Source organism: Mus musculus, chromosome 1 (assembly GCF_000001635.26).
Source record: "Mus musculus strain C57BL/6J chromosome 1, GRCm38.p6 C57BL/6J".
Classification (NCBI taxonomy): Eukaryota; Metazoa; Chordata; class Mammalia; order Rodentia; family Muridae; genus Mus; species Mus musculus.
In genome coordinates this window covers 77,901,113-77,916,463 of record NC_000067.6, presented here as the reverse complement: position 1 = coordinate 77,916,463, position 15,351 = coordinate 77,901,113, and the positions used below count along the sequence as shown (strand labels likewise).

Sequence of the window (15,351 nt, the reverse complement as noted above, 5' to 3'; positions counted from 1 at the left end):
TTCTTGGCTTCATTCATAATTTGACGAAGCAGAAGCTCAAATACCCACAAGCTGATGAATGGACAAATGTGAGCAGCATAGTCATTCAGTGAGGTATTTGGGAATAAAAGGGATGAAGTTCGAGAACATAGTACACCATGAATGAGCATTAAGATATGGCAATGAATGAGAGGTCAGTAAACACAGGGTCAAATAGTGTCTAATTCTATTTCTATCCCCAAATCCATAGACTCACAGTTTGTAAGGTGGATTAAAGGTTCCCTAGGCAAGAGGAAGTAGGAAATAAGTGGCGAGTACTGATAGCCATAGTGTTTCTTTTGGGGGGCAGTGAGAATGTTCTAGAAGTAGATGATGGTGATGGTAACATGAATACAGACAACTAAAATGACCAAAGTGAACTTATGCCGCTATACTTGACACTGCCTGTCCTTACAGTCACGCCTACTAGAGACAAATGGTGGAAAACATGATTTGGGAGTAGATGGAAGCAAGGTGGTGTATGTGTGTGTGTGTGTGTGTGTGTATTCGTGTGTAACCCAGAGGGGGTTGGGGTAGGCTGTGTGTTCCATGCAATGCATATGAAGAAGGCCACTATAAAACATGATATGACAGTAATCTGGGTTTAAAACTTTGTGATTTTTATTTTTGTGTTCAAGAACTTTATTGAAAGCCTTTGTATTGAAATATGTATTTCAGTCCTTTGTTTTCTCCTGTATAGTAATATGCAGTGAGCCTCATTTGAACTACTTAATTTTATGATAAATGCCATGGAGTCATTACAATTTTGTGATGACACTATTTTTTTTAATATGTCGAAATATGAGAGTTTTGGTCTGTGTATGTCTGTCTTATAAGTCCTGGAACCATTTCAGTTTGAACCTGTTCCTATTCTCTGTATCTGCGCCGCTTCTCCCTATTTTACATTCTCTTATACTCAATTCCCTCCTAAGAGCTCCTGTATCCTCTTAGGCCTTGTTCTAATTTAGTCTCTACACTGAAGCTCAAATTTTTATAAAATGCAAATAGAACCTCTTGGCTCCCCGGTGATGAAACTCTTCAATGCCTCTAGATTGCCCCTAAGATGGAGATCGGCGTCCCTGGGGCCCACCAGGCTCTGTGGTCTTGAGTCTTCACACTGCTTCCCTTCTGGCTCATCCCCTTCAGGCTCATGGGCCTCTGATGATTTCTGGAAGCGCTTGCATAGTTACTGTCTAAGAAGTTCATGGCCAAGCTGTCAAGTGGCTCGAGGTCTTTCACTCCAAGGCATGCGTACCTGCAAGCACAGGAATAAGCACTCAGAATTTTTTCTTTCATTTCTGCATTGTTACATTTCTGTGAAAAAAAAAAAAAAAAAACAAACCCACCACAGCCCAGGTGACTTAGAAGGAAGGGTTGATACTGGGCCTGTAGTTCCAGAGGAATAGGACTCCATCAACATTATGAAGGCAGCTCTAGTTGGAAGCTTAAAGCTGAGGGATTGTGTCTTACACTGCAAACAGGATGCTGAGAAAGCTAATTTGAAACGGCCTTGGAAATCTCAAAATCCTCCTCTGTGACAGACTTCCTCCAGCAAACCTCCTAATCTTTTCTAAACAGCCACGAGACAAGGGGGTCAGGGACACCAAGTATTCAAATAGCAGAGATTTATGGGGACATTTCATTCAAACCACCATAGTGTGGTGTGTGTGTGTGTGTGTGTGTGTGTGTGTGTGTGTGTGTGTGTGTGTGTGTGTGTGTTTTGCATGTATGTGGGTGACCATGTACAAGGGCAGACCATGTCCACCTTGGCATGCCAGCTGTCATTACATTGGCAATCTTCAGATAACTGTACTGTTGAGAGTTTATAGACATATTTCCCTTGTCATGCCTAGGAGACACTAGCTAGTAACAGGTGTCTGGCTATTACATGTGGTCTATGCATATGTGGAGGCCAGGGGGTGACACTGGGTACCATCTGTTGATGTGCCTAATTTTTTGATTGGATTATTTAGCCTACATTTTCAAAATGTCAAGTATATGTCAAAGCAAATAACAATTTAATTTCAACTCACCGAATAAGGACAGGAAACCGATCAGTTTCAAGAGGTGCTCCGTGTAATGAGTACCAGTAATTTTTACTTTTTAAATTTTTCTTCTTTTCGAGGATTTTGTACATGAGCCCTGAGTCCCCCTTACTTCCATTTCTCACTCCATCTTCCAACTCCTCTCCCATCCACGGTCTCTTCTTTAATTATTATTGAAACAAGCACTTATCTTTAGTCTTGTTCATGTACACATGGGCTAGCCACTTGGGACTGGACAACCTATGTGGGAGTTTGTCCCTGGAAGAAATGAATTCTTCCCCTCTCTGCAGCCATGAGCCACCAGTAGGGGTGGAACCATATGGAGTTTTTCCTGTCCACCTTGGCATGCCAGCTGTCATTACATTGGCAATCTTCAGATAACTGTACTGTTGAGAGTTTATAGACATATTTCCCTTGTCATGCCTAGGAGACACTAGCTAGTAACAGGTGTCTGGCTATTACCATCCTTCTGTCACTCCAAAAGTCTTGGGTGTAAGGGATACCTTGCAGACAGATCAGTTGGGGTTTGGGTACCCACAGGCCCTTGGTCTCTGCATTTTTTTTAACCAATTGTGGATCTCCAAAAGAAGCATCGTTAAAGAGTAACTGTTTCCTCTGAGTTTGGGGGATGGGAGGTCTTAGTAGCCAGATGTAACTGCATACTATGTCTAAAGACATACAGTTTTGTTATTTGCTATGAAACACTTTGCTGAAGATAGGCAGTTTAGACTAGCAGAGAATGCACATCAAAAAGTAGATGATGATTTTTTTTCCAGTCAGTACCTAAGAAGTTTGGTTATTTGTATAAATAGGAACGGGGTTGATAGAAAATGGGTGTTTAGCCAGCTCTTGAATATATACCCCAAAGATTCTATGGTATAGAGTCTTAAGAGTCTAAGACAACATACCAGAGACATAGTTGAAACCCGTGTTTACTATTAAACTCTTCTCAATAACCAAGAGATAGGCCCAGCTTAGATGGCTATGAACACATGAATGGATAAAGAAATGGATAAAGAAAACACAGGATGAAATTTTATGCAACCATGAAGAAAAATGAAATCATGACTGTATTGTTGCACTCACTTATGAAACCTAGAACATTAAAAAGAAATGGGTGCTTGTTTTCCTGAGTTCTCTAAGCAGTCTTGTATTTAACTCCTTTTTGACTTATACATTCTAATTGTAAATTAACACAAGTCCAGAAAATCTAAACCCAAGAATTGTAGTTGAACGTCATACTTCTGGATTCCTGTGGCATGTCCTGCATGTATCTCCACACTTTACTAGGTTCCAGCCTTGCAAATATTGACAACCAGGGCAGGACAATTAATTCCCTGTGGATAGAAACCATTCTGTGCATTGTAAGATATTTAGCAGTGTCTTGGTCCTTATGTATCAAATGCTAGTAAAAGCCTCCTCATGTTCCTGTGGTACAATCAAATTTTCTTCACATTTACGTGTCCCCAGTGGGAAAGATCAACAATAGTGGAGAGCTGTTGCTTTTGACTATTCTATCATATTCATGCAATGCTTACTAATTATTTCTATGGAATTGCCATAATGAGTTGATTTGGCATGTCTACACATATATTGGATACTATGTGACAATCCTATGATATTTTTAAGGAAAAAAAATCTTTGTACTTGAAATTCTTTAATCATCATTATTTGTTTTCTATAGATGAAAATGCTAAGGAGCGATTAAAAAACTTGTCCCAAGTAGTCAAGAGTTCAGGAGTATAGTGTAGCTTAACACACCCTGACTTTACTCCAGAGCCCACAGTTGCTTCTTGCGGCTACAGATATGATTAAAACAACTAGTATCTTGTGCCACCAAGATTTCTCTTCATAAAAGGTAGCACTAACACAGTGTTCCACCTCCCCCACCTCATCTAAGGAAAGGAAGAATTGGAAAGCACCGTGCTCAGAGGTGGCAGTCCCATAACCAGAAGAAATGGAACTCTGTGTTACGGGGGAAAAAATGTGGACCAAACCCCGGTACTTCTGACTTCATTTATAATTAGATCAAATTCAGGTCTCTGTGCTTGCATGCCAGACATTTTTACTGTGTACTCTCTCCCAAGCTCAAGTGTCTCTGTTGAGGTGGCATCTAAAGACTACTCCCTCAAAATCTTTCCAAGTCCCAGTTTCAACTGAAGGAACACTGGATCAGAAGCATCGGTAATGCCAGAGAATCTGTATTATCTAGCACCCTGCAAATAGTTTAAAGCATTCTAGCATTGAGAATGACTAGAGAACACGCCAGAGCTGTCAAAGGAGGCAGGCAGAGCTACAGTACCGTGGTTTTGTTTTGCATCAGACCTGTGAACCGGATTAGAATGGAGAGGTCCCCAGAGCTTTTTGCCTTAGCAGTGGATTTTTATTCTTGCCTTGCAAAAGGCTTGTAAAAGATCTTGCACCTGAAGAGGTAGTTCCATTTTCAATAAAGGCACTCACTGTTGAACCCTTGGTAAGGCCTTAGAATGGAACAGCTGTGGACAGAGGCAAGCTGAGTCTATATTTAGAATACTCTATGGGACAAAGTCTATGACAAATCTATTCTTACACTTCTGAGAAATGCCTAGGATGGTAAAATAGTCTACAGTATTCTAGTTCTTTCTTGCTGGGTGAAATTTAGGGTTGTTTATGAATCCCTTAGGAAGGATAAGACATCTCAAAGCCTATTTCTCTTCCTTCTTCACACGTCTTTTTCTAAGTTGAAATAACATCACAACTTCAGTTCTTATGAGTTGGTACACCTTCCTAAGTACTAGCATAAAGTCTATGGAAGCTAATTGCCAAAAGAAATTACATGTTTTGAGAAAAGAATGGGAGGAGAGCAGCAAATTAATTCAAACCTAATTTGCATTCCTTTGCCAAGTTTGAATTGGGACCAATTTGCAAACGGAATTATCTCCCTAGCCTTGATGGAGTTTATAATAATGCTGGAAGTTTCTTAACTCATGGCAGTGCCTTTTTAATAAAGATGCATTCACAGCTGCAGTCTCAATGCCTTGTAACATATTGCTAATAATTTGGCTAATAAGATTTTAAAGTTAATTAAAAGGAAAGGAAACCTCATGAAGTCTGGTGTAGCGCTGTCTGGTTGGTGTGTTAACAGGCTGACCAAGCAAAACTTCTAGGAGGGAAGAAAGCTAATACTTATTTGTTAGTGATTTATTAATGATAATTTTGGTAAAAATTATTTTGCTCTTCCTTTTAAAGCAAGTGATAAGCACTTAACAAGAATAATTCCAGGCTTTTTATCATGTTTTTTTTTTCTCCCAAATTCTCCAAGACAAGAAGCTGACATTTAAGTACCTTAACATATTTTTTACTTTAACACTTTTTAGTTTTGAGATTATAATAATATGACCACATCATTTACCTCTTGTTGCTTCTACCTTTCAGCCCCTCTTATGAACCAGCCCTTTACTCTCTCTCCCGAATCATTCTTCTTTTAACTGTTGTTATATGCATATATATATATACATATATATATATTTATTTATATACACACACATATACACACAAATACACACACACACATATATATGTGTGTGTGTATATATATATATATATATATACATATATATATATATATATATATATATATATATATATATATTTCCCAAATACATAAATACAATCATATAATTTTACTTGTATGTACTGTTTTTAAGGCTGATCACTTGGAATTGGATAAACTGGTGTGCTCTTCCCTGGGGAAGACTATTTCTCCCTCTCAGCATTTCTTAGCTGCCTGTAGTTCCTTGCCTAGGGTTGAGTCCTGGTAAGCTTTCTCCCTCTACTTTAGCATATCTACTGACATCATCCTTGTTCAGAGCTTGTTTAGGCAGCCATGGTGGTTAGACTCCATGGTTGTAGCTTCTCTGTCATTTCTAGGAGACATGATCTCACAGAAAACTTCCTGTTCCTCTGGATAACCCAGTCTTTTGGTAGGTTGACCTCTTCTGAAATAGTCTCTAAGCCTTAGGTGCAAGAGTTGTGTAGATGTATCAGTGGGCACTAGAATCCACAATTTTGCATTTTATCCATTGTAGTTTTCTGCAATGGTCTCCATTTGTTGCACAGGGAATTTTCCTTGATAAGGGGTGAGAATTGCACTTGCCAGTTGGTATAAAGATTATACTAATTTTGTGAAGTAACTCTGTATTTTAAAGTCAATGGTTTGTGGGAATCTGCGCCCAACATTCCTGCGTTGGCCAGAGGAAACATTTACTCTCTTTTTGTGGTTCAGTTACTGTGCTAAAGAAATTTATTTTTATTTTTTATTTAATTGAAAAAAATCTAAGTGCAATGTATTTTGATCATGTTTTTTTTTTTTTCCTTCTCTCAACTCCTCTCAGACCCTCCCCTGACTTTATGTCTTTTTCTCTCTTTTCTTTAAAATAAATAAAGCTTTTCCCCACTTTCTCCTCTATAAGTTTCAGTGTCTCTGGTTTTATGTGGAGTTACCTAATCCACTTAGATTTGACCTTAGTACAAGGAGATAGGAATGGATCAGTTCACATTCTTCTACATGATAGCCGCCAGTTGTGCCAGCACCATTTGTTGAAAATGCTGTCTTTTTTCCACTGGATGGTTTTAGCTTCCTTGTCAAAGATCAAGTGACCATAGGTATGTGGGTTCATTTCTGGGTCTTCAATTCTAATCCATTGGTCTACTAGTCTGTTGCTATACCATGTAGTTTTTAATCACAATTGCTCTGTAGCACAGCTTTAGGTCAGGCATGGTGATTCCACCAGAGGTTCTTTTATCATTGAGAAGAGTTTTTGCTATTCTAGGTTTTTTGTTATTCCAGATGAATTTGCAGATTGCCCTTTCTAATTCGTTGAAGAATTGAGTTGGAATTTTGATGGGGATTGCATTGAATCTGTAGATTGCTTTTGGCAAGATAGCCATTTTTACTATATTGATCCTGCTAATCCATGAGCATGGGAGATCTTTCCATCTTCTGAGAACTTCTTTAATTTCTTTCTTCAGAGACTTGAAGTTCTTATCATACAGATCTTTCACTTCCTTAGTTAGAGTCATGCCAAAGTATTTTATATTATTTGTGACTATTGAGAAGGGTGTTGTTTCCCTAATTTCTTTCTCAGCCTGTTTATTCTTTGTGTAGAGAAAGGCCATTGACTTGTTTGAGTTAATTTTATATCCAGCTACTTCATTGAAGCTGTTTATCAGGCTTAGGAGTTCTCTGGTGGAATTTTTAGGGTCACTTATCATATCATCTGCAAAGAGTGATATTTTGACTTCTTCCTTTCCAATTTGTATCCCCTTGATCCAGAAGATGTTCCAACCAGTAAGAAGGACACATACTTCACTATGTTCATAGCAGCCTTATTTATAATAGCCAGAAGCTGGAAAGAACCCAGATGCCCCTCAACAGAGGAATGGATACAGAAAATGTGATACATTTACACAATGGAGTACTACTCAGCTATTAAAAAGAATGAATTTATGAAATTCCTAGGCAAATGGATGGACCTGGAGGGCATCATCCTGAGTGAGGTAACCCAATCACAAAAGAACTCACACAATATGTACTCACTGATAAGTGGATATTAGTCCAGAAACTTAGAATACCCAAGATATAAGATACAATTTGCTAAACACATGAAACTCAAGAAGAACGAAGACCAAAGTGTGGACACTTTGCCCCTTCTTAAAATTGGGAACAAAACACCCATGGAAGGAGTTACAGAGACAGAGTTTGGAGCTGAGACGAAAGGATGGACCATCTAGAGACTGCCATATCCGGGGATCCATCCCATAATCAGCCTCCAAATGCTGACACCATTGCATACACTAGCAAGATTTCGCTGAAAGGACCCTGATATAGCTGTCTCTTGTGAGACTATGTTGGGGCCTAGCAAACACTGAAGTGGATGCTCACAGTCAGCTATTGGATGGAATACAGGGCCCCCAATTGAGGAGCTAGAGAAAGTAACCAAAGAGCTAAAGGGATCTGCAACCTATAGGTGGAACAACAATATGAACTACCCAGTACCCCCCAGAGCTTGTGTCTCTAGCTGCATATGTATCAGAAGATGGCCTAGTCGGCCATCAGTGGAAAGAGTGGCCCATTGGTCTTGCAAACTTTATCTGCCTCAGTACAGGGGAACGAGAGGGCCAAGAAATGGGAGTGGGTGGGTGGGGGAGTGGGTGGGGGAGTGGGTGGGGGGACTTTTGGCATAGCATTGGAAATGTAAATGTAATAAATATCTAATAAAAAACAAAATAAAAAATAAAATAAATAAAGCAAAGTAAACTAAACCAAATCAAACAAAACGCAAGAAATACATAAGAAGGAAAGGCCACCCAGAGACTGCCCCACATAGGCATCCATCCCCATCTGCAGACACCAAACCCTGACACTATTGTTGATGCCAAGAAGCACTTGTTGACAGGAGCCTGGTCTGGCTGTTCCTTGAGAGGTTCTACCAGCAACTGACCAATACAGATGCAAATACTTATAGCCTACCATTGGACTGAGCCTGGGGACCCCAATGGAAGAGCTAGGGGAAGGACTGAAGGGGCTGAAGGGGATTACAACCCCATATGAAAAACAATATCAGCTAACTAGACCATCCAGAGCTCCCAAGGACTAATCCACCAACCAAAGAGTATACAAGGAAGGATCCATGGCTCCAAATTCATATGTAGCAGAGAATGGCCCTATCTAACAACAATGGGAGGGAAGACCCTTGGTCTTACGGAGGCTTGATGTCCCAGTGTAGGAGGATGATATAGTAGTGAGGCAGAAGTAGGTGAGTGGGTGGAGGAGCACCCTCATAGAGACAAAGGGGATGGGGGAGAGGGAGGATGTGATGGCAGGGATTTGTGGAGGGGTAACTCAGAAGGGGATATCATTTAAAATATAAATGAATAAAATGATTTATAAAACAATGAGAAAAGAAAAAATCATCACAAAACACAAGAAGCAAGCAAAAGACAAATAGTGGAAAAATGCCTAAACAAATCAAGATGAGACAGAAGTCTACAAAAATAGCATTGAGTTTTGTTTTCTGTTGGCCAACTACTCAATGCCATTGGATCTACTCTGAAGTGTAGTTGATGTATCCTGCAAAACACTGTTGGAGAAGACATTTTTTCCCTTTGCAACTAACATGCAGAGAGCTTCTTGGTTAGAAGTGGAAGACAGGTGGGTCCATTCTCTCCTCAGCACTGGGACCTGCTCTATCTTGAACCTGTGCATGCTGCCATAGTCTCTTTGAGTTCATGTGTACATCAGTTCTGTTTTGTCTGAAGACACTGTTTCTTTAGAGTCATCCATCTCTTTTGGTTCTTACAACCTTTCTGCCTCCTCTTCTTCATAGATCCTGGAGTCTTGAGGAGAAAACTTTGATGAAGGCATTTGATTTAGGATTGAGTGCTACAAAGTTTTTCACCATCTGCACTTTCTGACAGAAACTCTTAACACTGGAACCAACAAGTGAGCATAGACATAATTCCTGAGTGGGTTTCCAAGTCTCCTCTACCACCCTGCCTCCTTGAATTCTTTGTAACCTTTTTCAAAGAGCAGTCCTCCATGAAGCTTTGCACATAGTGGTGACATAGGTCGTGCTGGTTTGCTAAGAGGCTGGCATTCTACAGAAAGAGGAGGCTGAGAGATTTTAATCCACACACTGATTTCAGTATGGCACCAGGAAGCAGGATAACAGAAAGAATCAATCCCAGCTGCCATTTTATGAATTTGTAAGTGGCAAAATTTAAATGTCTCTGTTTGGTTATGTATGTATATATGTATGTGCATATGCATATGAATTATTTGTATATGCATATAAATTACACATATTTATTCTTTGAGAATTTTATGCATATATGTATACAATATATTTTGATCATATTTACCTGCAACTCCCTTTTCCAATACTTTCCTTGTGTCCCCTTATTCTCAATGCCATGTCTCCCTCTAAATTTCAAATTGTTTTTGTGACTTTTGAGTCTTATTAGTGCTGCCCATATCCATGTGAGTATATAGCCATCCACTGGAGCATGATCAACCCACCTGAAAACACACTTAAAGGAAACTGACTCTTTCCCATAGCAGATACTGATGTCAACAGCTCTTCAGCTAGGGTCTGCAAGGCTTTTTGTTCATTGGTTGGTTGGTTTTTGGTTTTTCATTACAAGGTTTTTCTGTGTCACAGTCTTGGCTGTCCAGGAATTCACTTTGTAGACCAGGCTGGCTTTGAATTGGCAGAGATCCACCTACATCTGCCTCTTCCCCCCTTCCCCCCACCCCGGTTTTTCAAGATATGGTTTCTCTGTGTAGGCCTGGCTATCCTGGAACTCACTCTATAGACTAGGCACCACCACTGCCCGGCCTGCCTCTGCCTCTTAAGGGCTGTTAAAGACATGTACCACTGCCTGGCTTAAGCTTTTTAACCTAGTTGAATGGCCATCAACCTTCAAGTGCTTCAGAAAATTATCTTCCAACCTGATATAACCCAGTATATAACTTGAAATGTTGAAATTATTTTCATTTTGGAATGTTCTAGTCAATTCTGACCATTTCATCTAACCATTCCTGCATATAAGCCACATCAGATTCAATTCTGGTAATATTTAGTTTTAGTATGGTACTTCAATGACTGACATAAAAGGCAACACTCATGACTTGAGGGGAAGAGCTTGAATTGGCTTTTGATACTCCACCTTTCAAAATTCTACCTTTTGTTGTTGCTCTTTCATTTCCGTTTGGTGACCATGAAATTGTTCGTGGAAAAACAAAAGGATTTGCATGAAGACTTGCGTCTACTTCTCCCTAAATGTGTGTGTGTGTGTGTGTGTGTGTGTGTGTGTGTGTTGTTTCCCAACATCAGATTCTGATATGGGGAGAATTCATTCCATTCTGGAGACATAGTTGTGATAGGACAGCCAAATGCCAAATGTCTTCCAGTGATCCTTCTCTTCTTTAGTAATCAGAGCATATGAACGTTGAAGACACATTTATCCTAAAAATTCTATAGGGAAGATAGTAGCCAAATAGGTCATTGCTGTGAGTAACTACAGTGAAATGATGGCAGGGATCTTCTGAGGGACCATGTGGAATACATCTTGGTATTTTTCCCCTAAGAAGAGAGGGAGATGATGTATTGATCTATTAACTCTCACCCTTCATTGATTGAGGATTGCTCTTAAGAGGCTTAGTTTGTTGACATTTCTAGTCCATCTGGTTCACAGGTTAAGAACACTCCTGGGAACAGGCTGAGGTGCAGGTGTCTGAGGCTAGAAAGTGCTCAGATTTATGAACTGTCTCATCAAGCTCAAAGTGACCTCTGGGGTCAACTAAAGAGCTGTATAAAAGGTTCTAGCAGCATTATATTGGTCCAGCTTTTGTACTTTTCAGAAACTCTCAGACCCTGCATTTCATCTATTGCATCCTTTCTACTACAGAATGAGAAAGATGCCTGTATAAGACCACCCACCAAACACTTAATATAAAGTATAGTCCCAGGACATCTATAGAAGATCACTGTGGGTCACGGTGGTAGAGGAAGGTTTACATTTGAAATGAAAATGAGGCTATAACCTCCAAAGTTGATAAGGATTTAAATTAGAGGAGAAGAAAGGGGCGATGTATTCTAGGAGTAAGACATATCACGGGCATTAAAATATGAAAGGTGTGGGTTTGAAAATATGAAATATGAAAGATACAACCTGTGAGCTGATGGAGAAAATCAAAAGTATAGAGTGGAACTGAAGTTGGGAAAGGACTAGGGGATGTTTTTTCATAGACCTTATGGTTGAGACTAAGTGTTCAGCCTTGACTTCAAGCCAAAGCATTTCTTTCTATTTAATGGGACTAAATTTATATATAATTAAAATTGCTAGTCCCAGTTTAATGGAAAACATTACGTGCTCTTACAGGGATAATTTTAAAGCAACTACGTTCAGCCTTTTATATTCTGCCCTGGTAGACATAAGAAATGATGCTAGCATGCAGCACATATTTTATAGGTAGGATATTTCTAATTTGCTGTATGTTCCCCGCCCCCATCCCTTTCTCCTCTAGTTCAAGGGTATCTATCAAGAATGCAAGTTAGATAAAATAATGGCATTGTTACTGCCAAAAGCAATATAACCAGTTAACAAGAAACAATTTATGAATATTGGCCTTCAGTTCTTATGGAATAGCAAGTTATTTGTAATAAACCTCAAAAGTAGTGGTAAGCACTAGTGTCTTTAACATAGCATCACATGGCTACTACTTTAGAGCAAAGAATGCAAATGGGTGACTTGCAGTCAGAAGCCACACATAGGCAGGCTTGAAATTGGCCCCAATGTTGACCTTAAAGGGCAGAAGTAGAGAGGAGCTCCTTTTGATACAAAGGGGAAGGCAGCAAGGAGTTCTATTGAACTGGAGTCTTGGGGATGAGTCAAAGTTTTTCCCTACTTTCGTCCCTTTATTCCCATGAGCAACCTGGAGCTGAAGGGCTGCTGACCCCCTGGAGCAGACTCTTGACTCATTTATCCTTTCAGGCTCCTTTCCTCTTCTTGCTTTATTCTATGATCTGTAGGCCTTTGAGCACAAAATGCCATCTCTGAGACACAAAAAGCCCATGTCATTGCTGGAAGCAACCAAAGCCAGTTGGTTCTTAGTCTTGGAGTCTCAGAGCTTAATTGATCCCTTTAGTTAATTACTTGTCTTTTTATTGTTTATGTGTTTTTATTGTTTATAACAGGGTTTTGTTACAGAATTTTGCTATTCAGATGGGACTGGAACCCACTATGTAACTCAAACTATCCTTGAACTTGAAATCCTCCGGCTTCAGCCTCCCAACTTTGAGGATTTAGATAAGTAACACCATCACTTGCTCACCTGCTTAGATAATACAGGAGTCTTTGGACATCAATGAAGACTACTAACCTTATTTTGTAGTTAGAGAAATACACCATCAATTAATTAGATCTTTAATGTGTCTGATGGTGAAAGTCTTATGAAGAAGACAAAGCAGGGTTAGAGAAGAGCCAGGAGGCACAATCTTTCCGGAGGGTGGAAGAAGGTTTTCTGAAAGGAAGTCTTGCAGGACCAACAATATTCAGAGAAAATCCAAAGGAGAGTATTTGGGGCTGAAGAGTTATGGGATTTAAATAATGAGAACCTTTTTGAACCATTCAGAGTGCTACAGGGAAAAGATAAATACATGAACATATATAAAATGACCTTAAACCAGATCACATGACTTGCTTGTCTTGGTTACCCTACCCTAGCATGAAGTTCAGGAAAGAAGCTACTGGATATTGAGCTGTCTAATCTTTTCTTCTTTTCTCACTTTCTCTGTGGAGGGCACCCAACCCCAGGAGATGTTCCCAGGCTAAAGCAGAGAACAGGTTCTCCTTATTCATCTGGCTGAGCAGAGCCAGGGGGTTAATTTACTGTTGCAGGTAGACTGGGCTTTAAGTGTAGGTCAAGTGGGTACTTCCTTGAAGGTGGTGACTTAAACTCTTTTAGTGTAGAACTCTTCAATGTGATTCTTTCTCTATTCACTGAGCAAGATTTGGATTTGCAGATGGGGGAAACTATTTATAGCAGTTACCCTTTTACTGTGAGGTATAATCAGTCTCTAAGATCCCCTGGTTTGGAAGTTCTCTTTTGATTTTTAACCATTAGTTACTATTGTGACCCAGTTTGACAGGAGTTCTTTGGGGAGTAAAGGATTGTGCACCAGATAGACTAGTTGGCTCAGTTGGTAAAATCACTTGCCAAGAAAGCCTAACAACTAGGGTTTGGTTCCCAGAACACATGGTGGATTCTGAGAAGCAAAACGTGTAAGTTGTCATCTGACCTCCCACACATGTTATGATCGGTTTGTACACACACACACACACACACACACACACACACACACACACACACACACACATGCGTGCTCCACAGAGTAGTAAATCAAAATAAAGAATTCTGCACCTTACAATCAATCAATTGAAAATTATAGTCTTTAATTATTGTGGCAAGTAGCCTTAGGTTCATTTTGATTACATCATTTGGAGAAAGAGTAAAAATGGAATCAGATTGTCCAAGCTCTTCAAGTTTAAACTGGGAACTCAATTGTCCTTTGAAAGTTGTATTAGTCTGTCTTAGTTTGCTTTCTGTTGCTATAGCCAACATAGCCAAAGGCAACATGGGGAGAAAAGAACTGATCTCATCTCACAGGCTACAAGGAACTGAAGCAGAGACTATGGAGGAACACCACATATTGGGTTGTTCCCCATGCTGTGTTAATTTCACTTTCTTATACCACACAGGACCATCTACCTGCCCATGTGTGGCATTACTCAGATTGGTCTGGACCATCCCACATCAATCATTAATTTAAGAAAATGCTTACCCACAGGACTATCTGGATCATTTTTACCAAATAACCCTAGCTGACCAGTACATAGCTCCTTTGGGGCCCACTACCTATGAGAGAGATGGAAGGAGGGAGGGAGGGAGGGAGGGAGGGAGGGAGGGGGGGAGGGAGGGAGGGAGGGAGGGAGGGGGGGAGGGAGGGAGGGAGAGAGGGAGGGAGAGAGAGAGAGAGAGAGAGAGAGAGAGAGAGAGAGAGAGAGAGAATGTTTCATGGGCAAATAAAAAATAGTCCCTGCCCATTAGAAATACAAATCCCATTTTTATTATTTTTTGAACCATTTTCCCTTCTATTCTTACAGTGTACTGTTCCATAATGATGACCTTTCCCATACTACTGGGTAGTAGTCAACATGAATGTGTAGATGGGAGGTTGACGCTTTTACCTCCAGCTTCAGTTTTCCAGGCTAGCTTAAATTAAACTGGTATTGTCAAGAGAAAAATGTACATCAAGTATACATAATAGAACGAGTGAGCCGAGCTAGGTTAGGTCACAATAGGTCAGCAGAAAGAAGTTCAAGAAAGGATTTGAATACCTTGAATGAGTGGGCAGATCATGAGGTAGCCTGTCTGGACAAGATAGTGAGGGAGGGAACGTCACTTGACTACTGATGGCAGGTGGCCATGGCTTTGACGAATGACTCCCCAAAGGATTGAATAATGACTTACAACCTCTTTGAAGTCATAGAGAGTATGCCCTGAGCACTATATATTGCTCAGAAAAAAAAAGTGTTAACATGTCTCCAAGATTTTAATAAGAAACAATTGTAAATAAATGGACAATAATGAAATAGAGAAATACCTATAATCAACCCATACTTGAAGCACCTTGAACCAACATGGCCAGTTTATAATTATATCATGCCCTGTAATTAGATGCAT

At 39.9% G+C, this 15,351-nt stretch overlaps 1 long non-coding RNA gene across 1 annotated transcript in view; it reads right to left on the bottom strand.

Moving 5' to 3' along the window:
• Positions 1 to 977: 977 nt before the first annotated feature.
• Gm33030 overlaps positions 978 to 15,351 on the bottom strand; it is a 101,844-nt gene continuing 87,470 nt past the window's right edge. Inside the window, exon 4 of the long non-coding RNA XR_373561.2 lies at positions 978 to 1,273. This is a non-coding gene — a long non-coding RNA (predicted gene, 33030). The remainder of the gene's footprint in view (positions 1,274 to 15,351) is intronic.